The 7,500-nt window shown below is 45.3% G+C and overlaps 15 non-coding genes across 15 annotated transcripts in view; 10 read left to right on the top strand and 5 right to left on the bottom strand.

Annotated features, from left to right (window-relative positions):
- The window catches only part of trnae-cuc, a 72-nt gene extending 41 nt beyond the window's left edge, over positions 1-31 (bottom strand). Inside the window, exon 1 of the tRNA in view lies at positions 1-31. This exon is cut by the window's left edge and continues 41 nt beyond it. This is a non-coding gene — a tRNA (tRNA-Glu).
- Positions 32-148: 117 nt separating this feature from the next.
- Positions 149-221, top strand: trnar-acg. The gene has a single exon. It is a non-coding gene; the product is annotated as a tRNA-Arg (tRNA).
- An 881-nt stretch (positions 222-1,102) lies between these two features.
- trnae-uuc lies at positions 1,103-1,174 on the top strand. The gene has a single exon. It is a non-coding gene; the product is annotated as a tRNA-Glu (tRNA).
- Positions 1,175-1,478: 304 nt separating this feature from the next.
- Positions 1,479-1,550, bottom strand: trnae-cuc. The gene has a single exon. It is a non-coding gene; the product is annotated as a tRNA-Glu (tRNA).
- Positions 1,551-1,665: 115 nt separating this feature from the next.
- trnar-acg lies at positions 1,666-1,738 on the top strand. The gene has a single exon. It is a non-coding gene; the product is annotated as a tRNA-Arg (tRNA).
- Positions 1,739-2,614: 876 nt separating this feature from the next.
- On the top strand, positions 2,615-2,686 carry trnae-uuc. The gene has a single exon. It is a non-coding gene; the product is annotated as a tRNA-Glu (tRNA).
- Positions 2,687-2,991: 305 nt separating this feature from the next.
- trnae-cuc lies at positions 2,992-3,064 on the bottom strand. Its single transcript has one exon. It is a non-coding gene; the product is annotated as a tRNA-Glu (tRNA).
- Positions 3,065-3,179: 115 nt separating this feature from the next.
- Positions 3,180-3,252, top strand: trnar-acg. Its single transcript has one exon. It is a non-coding gene; the product is annotated as a tRNA-Arg (tRNA).
- Positions 3,253-4,130: 878 nt separating this feature from the next.
- trnae-uuc lies at positions 4,131-4,202 on the top strand. The gene has a single exon. It is a non-coding gene; the product is annotated as a tRNA-Glu (tRNA).
- A 304-nt stretch (positions 4,203-4,506) lies between these two features.
- On the bottom strand, positions 4,507-4,581 carry trnae-cuc. The gene has a single exon. It is a non-coding gene; the product is annotated as a tRNA-Glu (tRNA).
- A 115-nt stretch (positions 4,582-4,696) lies between these two features.
- trnar-acg lies at positions 4,697-4,769 on the top strand. Its single transcript has one exon. It is a non-coding gene; the product is annotated as a tRNA-Arg (tRNA).
- An 878-nt stretch (positions 4,770-5,647) lies between these two features.
- On the top strand, positions 5,648-5,719 carry trnae-uuc. The gene has a single exon. It is a non-coding gene; the product is annotated as a tRNA-Glu (tRNA).
- Positions 5,720-6,023: 304 nt separating this feature from the next.
- On the bottom strand, positions 6,024-6,095 carry trnae-cuc. Its single transcript has one exon. It is a non-coding gene; the product is annotated as a tRNA-Glu (tRNA).
- A 115-nt stretch (positions 6,096-6,210) lies between these two features.
- trnar-acg lies at positions 6,211-6,283 on the top strand. The gene has a single exon. It is a non-coding gene; the product is annotated as a tRNA-Arg (tRNA).
- Positions 6,284-7,162: 879 nt separating this feature from the next.
- On the top strand, positions 7,163-7,234 carry trnae-uuc. The gene has a single exon. It is a non-coding gene; the product is annotated as a tRNA-Glu (tRNA).
- The last annotated feature ends 266 nt before the right edge of the window (positions 7,235-7,500 follow it).

Raw genomic sequence — 7,500 nt, 5'->3', positions numbered from 1 at the left:
CGCCGAATCCTAACCACTAGACCACCAGGGAAGGGCTGGTCAGCTGCACTCCTGATAACATCATGAGAATAAGCAGAAAGCAAGTCTGGCCTCTGTCACGTCGAATACCAACAAGTGTGGTGCAATCGCGTGACACTTCTCCACGGGTGGGCCAGTGGCGCAATGGATAACGCGTCTGACTACGGATCAGAAGATTCTAGGTTCGACTCCTGGCTGGCTCGTTCTGTGGTTGTTTTTCTCAGGCTGTTTTCTTGTTGTGTTTTTTTTTTTTTTCTATTTTTTCTTGACGAGTCCAGAACAAAAGGCAAATCTCCAGGCATGCTTCTTTTATTCCACAAAAGCCGTATATTGCATAGCCATTCCAAAGTCTAGGGGAGACGAGCACATGCTTTGTGATTCCAATTCGTCTCACAAGCACTCCGACAAGCTCGGCGATTAACGTGAAAATAAACTCCAGACGGGCAGTCATTTTATTCTGGAATGAACAAATTCGTCACTACTCTGTAACTGCTTTACTACTTTGAAGGTTGTAATGCCATGTGGTTTTGATGTCATGGGCTTGCCATTTTGTAGCCTTATTACTAATTGCCACCTGGAAATTGAGAATAAGTTGTAAACTAAATGAAACTGAACGAGCGAATAATCAGCAACTTATCCGATTAAAAATTTGTCTCACTTTCATTGTTAATCTCACAATTTGTCATTTTTGTACCTTGACAGAATGAGGATAGGCTGTTTTTCCTCTAGATAACGGTTGCCATGCTTGTTTTCAAATGCATGACGTGAGTATTTTCACCTGGACAAGACTTTAATTACCAGTTCGAGGTATCTGTTCAGCAACCACAGGAATCTGCCCCCAAAAAAAAAAAAAAAAAAAAAAACTGAACTCCCTGGGCAAGTCAAACAACAGATATCTTGAATGCATGCAACAGGATTTAAGTCAGCAAACGATGCATTCGGATAATTCTTGTTTTGCTAAAATATAATCACATAGTTAAAGTCACACACCAAAAGCAATACGTCACTACAAAACCCTGCCCCGACATTGGCCACATGTACTGAATGTGGCCCAGAAGTCTGTGGCCAGTCTTAGTGGGCCAGTTCCCATATGGTCTAGCGGTAAGGATTCCTGGTTTTCACCCAGGCGGCCCGGGTTCGACTCCCGGTATGGGAAGGTGGGTTCGTTTTTGCTTCCCTCCTCAAAAAGCCAGCAAGCCTTCCTGCACCAGAAGTGATTTTTGGATAGCAGTAGAGCTACAGAACCCCGATAGGTTGAGGTTCTGTCTGGCACTCCGTGCCTTCGAAAGCTCAGCTGGTAGAGCGGAGGACTGTAGGTTGAGGTGTTGGTAATCCCTACTCCGGCTCGAAGGATGTCTTTTTTTATCAAGTGCCCACCTCATTCTCTTTTTTGGACTGGGTTTCCCGCAACTGCAAGCAGAGCTTGACTTCACAGTCCACCGTTGGAAGGCAAAACAGCATTCCCTGACCGGGAATCGAACCCGGGCCGCGGCGGTGAGAGCGCCGAATCCTAACCACTAGACCACCAGGGAAGGGCTGGTCAGCTGCACTCCTGATAACATCATGAGAATAAGCAGAAAGCAAGTCTGGCCTCTGTCACGTCGAATACCAACAAGTGTGGTGCAATCGCGTGACACTTCTACCGGTGGGCCAGTGGCGCAATGGATAACGCGTCTGACTACGGATCAGAAGATTCTAGGTTCGACTCCTGGCTGGCTCGTTCTGTGGTTGTTTTTCTCAGGCTGTTTTCTTGTTGTGTTTTTTCTTTTTTTCTATTTTTTCTTGACGAGTCCAGAACAAAAGGCAAATCTCCAGGCATGCTTCTTTTATTCCACAAAAGCCGTATATTGCATAGCCATTCCAAAGTCTAGGGGAGACGAGCACATGCTTTGTGATTCCAATTCGTCTCACAAGCACTCCGACAAGCTCGGCGATTAACGTGAAAATAAACTCCAGACGGGCAGTCATTTTATTCTGGAATGAACAAATTCGTCGCTACTCTGTAACTGCTTTACTACTTTGAAGGTTGTAATGCCATGTGGTTTTGATGTCATGGGCTTGCCATTTTGTAGCCTTATTACTAATTGCCACCTGGAAATTGAGAATAAGTTGTAAACTAAATGAAACTGAACGAGCGAATAATCAGCAACTTATCCGATTAAAAATTTGTCTCACTTTCATTGTTAATCTCACAATTTGTCATTTTTGTACCTTGACAGAATGAGGATAGGCTATTTTTCCTCTAGATAACGGTTGCCATGCTTGTTTTCAAATGCATGACGTGAGTATTTTCACCTGGACAAGACTTTAATTACCAGTTCGAGGTATCTGTTCAGCAACCACAGGAATCTGCCCCCCAAAAAAAAAAAAAAAAACTGAACTCCCTGGGCAAGTCAAACAACAGATATCTTGAATGCATGCAACAGGATTTAAGTCAGCAAACGATGCATTCGGATAATTCTTGTTTTGCTAAAATATAATCACATAGTTAAAGTCACACACCAAAAGCAATACGTCACTACAAAACCCTGCCCCGACATTGGCCACATGTACTGAATGTGGCCCAGAAGTCTGTGGCCAGTCTTAGTGGGCCAGTTCCCATATGGTCTAGCGGTTAGGATTCCTGGTTTTCACCCAGGCGGCCCGGGTTCGACTCCCGGTATGGGAAGGTGGGTTCGTTTTTGCTTCCCTCCTCAAAAAAGCCAGCAAGCCTTCCTGCACCAGAAGTGATTTTTGGATAGCAGTAGAGCTACAGAACCCCGATAGGTTGAGGTTCTGTCTGGCACTCCGTGCCTTCGATAGCTCAGCTGGTAGAGCGGAGGACTGTAGGTTGAGGTGTTGGTAATCCCTACTCCGGCTCGAAGGATGTCTTTTTTTATCAAGTGCCCACCTCATTCTCTTTTTTGGACTGGGTTTCCCGCAACTGCAAGCAGAGCTTGACTTCACAGTCCAACGTTGGAAGGCAAAACAGCATTCCCTGACCGGGAATCGAACCCGGGCCGCCGGCGGTGAGAGCGCCGAATCCTAACCACTAGACCACCAGGGAAGGGCTGGTCAGCTGCACTCCTGATAACATCATGAGAATAAGCAGAAAGCAAGACTGGCCTCTGTCACGTCGAATACCAACAAGTGTGGTGCAATCGCGTGACACTTCTACCGGTGGGCCAGTGGCGCAATGGATAACGCGTCTGACTACGGATCAGAAGATTCTAGGTTCGACTCCTGGCTAGCTCGTTCTGTGGTTGTTTTTCTCAGGCTGTTTTCTTGTTGTTTTTTTTCTTTTTCTATTTTTTCTTGACGAGTCCAGAACAAAAGGCAAATCTCCAGGCATGCTTCTTTTATTCCACAAAAGCCGTATATTGCATACCCATTCCAAAGTCTAGGGGAGACGAGCACATGCTTTGTGATTCCAATTCGTCTCACAAGCACTCCGACAAGCTCGGCGATTAACGTGAAAATAAACTCCTGGCGGGGCAGTCATTTTATTCTGGAATGAACAAATTCGTCGCTACTCTGTAACTGCTTTACTACCTTTGAAGGTTGTAATGCCATGTGGTTTTGATGTCATGGGCTTGCCATTTTGTAGCCTTATTACTAATTGCCACCTGGAAATTGAGAATAAGTTGTAAACTAAATGAAACTGAACGAGCGAATAATCAGCAACTTATCCGATTAAAAATTTGTCTCACTTTCATTGTTAATCTCACAATTTGTCATTTTTGTACCTTGACAGAATGAGGATAGGCTGTTTTTTCCTCTAGATAACGGTTGCCATGCTTGTTTTCAAATGCATGACGTGAGTATTTTCACCTGGACAAGACTTTAATTACCAGTTCGAGGTATCTGTTCAGCAACCACAGGAATCTGCCCAAAAAAAAAAAAAAAAAAAAACTGAACTCCCTGGGCAAGTCAAACAACAGATATCTTGAATGCATGCAACAGGATTTAAGTCAGCAAACGATGCATTCGGATAATTCTTGTTTTGCTAAAATATAATCACATAGTTAAAGTCACACACCAAAAGCAATACGTCACTACAAAACCCTGCCCCGACATTGGCCACATGTACTGAATGTGGCCCAGAAGTCTGTGGCCAGTCTTAGTGGGCCAGTTCCCATATGGTCTAGCGGTTAGGATTCCTTGTTTTCACCCAGGCGGCCCGGGTTCGACTCCCGGTATGGGAAGGTGGGTTCGTTTTTGCTTCCCTCCTCAAAAAGCCAGCAAGCCTTCATGCACCAGAAGTGATTTTTGGATAGCAGTAGAGCTACAGAACCCCGATAGGTTGAGGTTCTGTCTGGCACTCCGTGCCTTCGATAGCTCAGCTGGTAGAGCGGAGGACTGTAGGTTGAGGTGTTGGTAATCCCTACTCCGGCTCGAAGGATGTCTTTTTTTATCAAGTGCCCACCTCATTCTCTTTTTTGGACTGGGTTTTCCGCAACTGCAAGCAGAGCTTGACTTCACAGTCCACCGTTGGAAGGCAAAACAGCATTCCCTGACCGGGAATCGAACCCAGGCCGCGGCGGTGAGAGCGCCGCCGAATCCTAACCACTAGACCACCAGGGAAGGGCTGGTCAGCTGCACTCCTGATAACATCATGAGAATAAGCAGAAAGCAAGTCTGGCCTCTGTCACGTCGAATACCAACAAGTGTGGTGCAATCGCGTGACACTTCTACCGGTGGGCCAGTGGCGCAATGGATAACGCGTCTGACTACGGATCAGAAGATTCTAGGTTCGACTCCTGGCTGGCTCGTTCTGTGGTTGTTTTTCTCAGGCTGTTTTCTTGTTGTGTTTTTTTCTTTTTCTATTTTTTCTTGACGAGTCCAGAACAAAAGGCAAATCTCCAGGCATGCTTCTTTTATTCCACAAAAGCCGTATATTGCATACCCATTCCAAAGTCTAGGGGAGACGAGCACATGCTTTGTGATTCCAATTCGTCTCACAAGCACTCCGACAAGCTCGGCGATTAACGTGAAAATAAACTCCAGACGGGCAGTCATTTTATTCTGGAATGAACAAATTCGTCGCTACTCTGTAACTGCTTTACTACTTTGAAGGTTGTAATGCCATGTGGTTTTGATGTCATGGGCTTGCCATTTTGTAGCCTTATTACTAATTGCCACCTGGAAATTGAGAATAAGTTGTAAACTAAATGAAACTGAACGAGCGAATAATCAGCAACTTATCCGATTAAAAATTTGTCTCACTTTCATTGTTAATCTCACAATTTGTCATTTTTGTACCTTGACAGAATGAGGATAGGCTGTTTTTCCTCTAGATAACGGTTGCCATGCTTGTTTTCAAATGCATGACGTGAGTATTTTCGCCTGGACAAGACTTTAATTACCAGTTCGAGGTATCTGTTCAGCAACCACAGGAATCTGCCCCAAAAAAAAAAAAAAAAAAAAAACTGAACTCCCTGGGCAAGTCAAACAACAGATATCTTGAATGCATGCAACAGGATTTAAGTCAGCAAACGATGCATTCGGATAATTCTTGTTTTGCTAAAATATAATCACATAGTTAAAGTCACACACCAAAAGCAATACGTCACTACAAAACCCTGCCCCGACATTGGCCACACGTACTGAATGTGGCCCAGAAGTCTGTGGCCAGTCTTAGTGGGCCAGTTCCCATATGGTCTAGCGGTTAGGATTCCTGGTTTTCACCCAGGCGGCCCGGGTTCGACTCCCGGTATGGGAAGGTGGGTTCGTTTTTGCTTCCCTCCTCAAAAAGCCAGCAAGCCTTCCTGCACCAGAAGTGATTTTTGGATAGCAGTAGAGCTACAGAAACCCGATAGGTTGAGGTTCTGTCTGGCACTCCGTGCCTTCGATAGCTCAGCTGGTAGAGCGGAGGACTGTAGGTTGAGGTGTTGGTAATCCCTACTCCGGCTCGAAGGATGTCTTTTTTTATCAAGTGCCCACCTCATTCTCTTTTTTGGACTGGGTTTCCCGCAACTGCAAGCAGAGCTTGACTTCACAGTCCACCGTTGGAAGGCAAAACAGCATTCCCTGACCGGGAATCAAACCCGGGCCGCGGCGGTGAGAGCGCCGAATCCTAACCACTAGACCACCAGGGAAGGGCTGGTCAGCTGCACTCCTGATAACATCATGAGAATAAGCAGAAAGCAAGTCTGGCCTCTGTCACGTCGAATACCAACAAGTGTGGTGCAATCGCGTGACACTTCTACCGGTGGGCCAGTGGCGCAATGGATAACGCGTCTGACTACGGATCAGAAGATTCTAGGTTCGACTCCTGGCTGGCTCGTTCTGTGGTTGTTTTTCTCAGGCTGTTTTCTTGTTGTGTTTTTTTTTCTTTTTCTATTTTTTCTTGCCAAGTCCAGAACAAAAGGCAAATCTCCAGGCATGCTTCTTTTATTCCACAAAAGCCGTATATTGCATAGCCATTCCAAAGTCTAGGGGAGACGAGCACATGCTTTGTGATTCCAATTCGTCTCACAAGCACTCCGACAAGCTCGGCGATTAACGTGAAAATAAACTCCAGACTGGCAGTCATTTTATTCTGGAATGAACAAATTCGTCGCTACTCTGTAACTGCTTTACTACTTTGAAGGTTGTAATGCCATGTGGTTTTGATGTCATGGGCTTGCCATTTTGTAGCCTTATTACTAATTGCCACCTGGAAATTGAGAATAAGTTGTAAACTAAATGAAACTGAACGAGCGAATAATCAGCAACTTATCCGATTAAAAATTTGTCTCACTTTCATTGTTAATCTCACAATTTGTCATTTTTGTACCTTGACAGAATGAGGATAGGCTGTTTTTCCTCTAGATAACGGTTGCCATGCTTGTTTTCAAATGCATGACGTGAGTATTTTCGCCTGGACAAGACTTTAATTACCAGTTCGAGGTATCTGTTCAGCAACCACAGGAATCTGCCCCAAAAAAAAAAAAAAAAAAAAACTGAACTCCCTGGGCAAGTCAAACAACAGATATCTTGAATGCATGCAACAGGATTTAAGTCAGCAAACGATGCATTCGGATAATTCTTGTTTTGCTAAAATATAATCACATAGTTAAAGTCACACACCAAAAGCAATACGTCACTACAAAACCCTGCCCCGACATTGGCCACACGTACTGAATGTGGCCCAGAAGTCTGTGGCCAGTCTTAGTGGGCCAGTTCCCATATGGTCTAGCGGTTAGGATTCCTGGTTTTCACCCAGGCGGCCCGGGTTCGACTCCCGGTATGGGAAGGTGGGTTCGTTTTTGCTTCCCTCCTCAAAAAGCCAGCAAGCCTTCCTGCACCAGAAGTGATTTTTGGATAGCAGTAGAGCTACAGAACCCCGATAGGTTGAGGTTCTGTCTGGCACTCCGTGCCTTCGATAGCTCAGCTGGTAGAGCGGAGGACTGTAGGTTGAGGTGTTGGTAATCCCTACTCCGGCTCGAAGGATGTCTTTTTTTATCAAGTGCCCACCTCATTCTCTTTTTTGGACTGGGTTTCCCGCAACTGCAAGCAGAG

This window comes from Cyprinus carpio, unplaced genomic scaffold (assembly GCF_018340385.1).
Source record: "Cyprinus carpio isolate SPL01 unplaced genomic scaffold, ASM1834038v1 S000001067, whole genome shotgun sequence".
Taxonomy (NCBI): Eukaryota; Metazoa; Chordata; class Actinopteri; order Cypriniformes; family Cyprinidae; genus Cyprinus; species Cyprinus carpio.
Note: the sequence above shows the minus strand (reverse complement) of the source record. Positions and strands in the feature narration are given on the sequence as shown.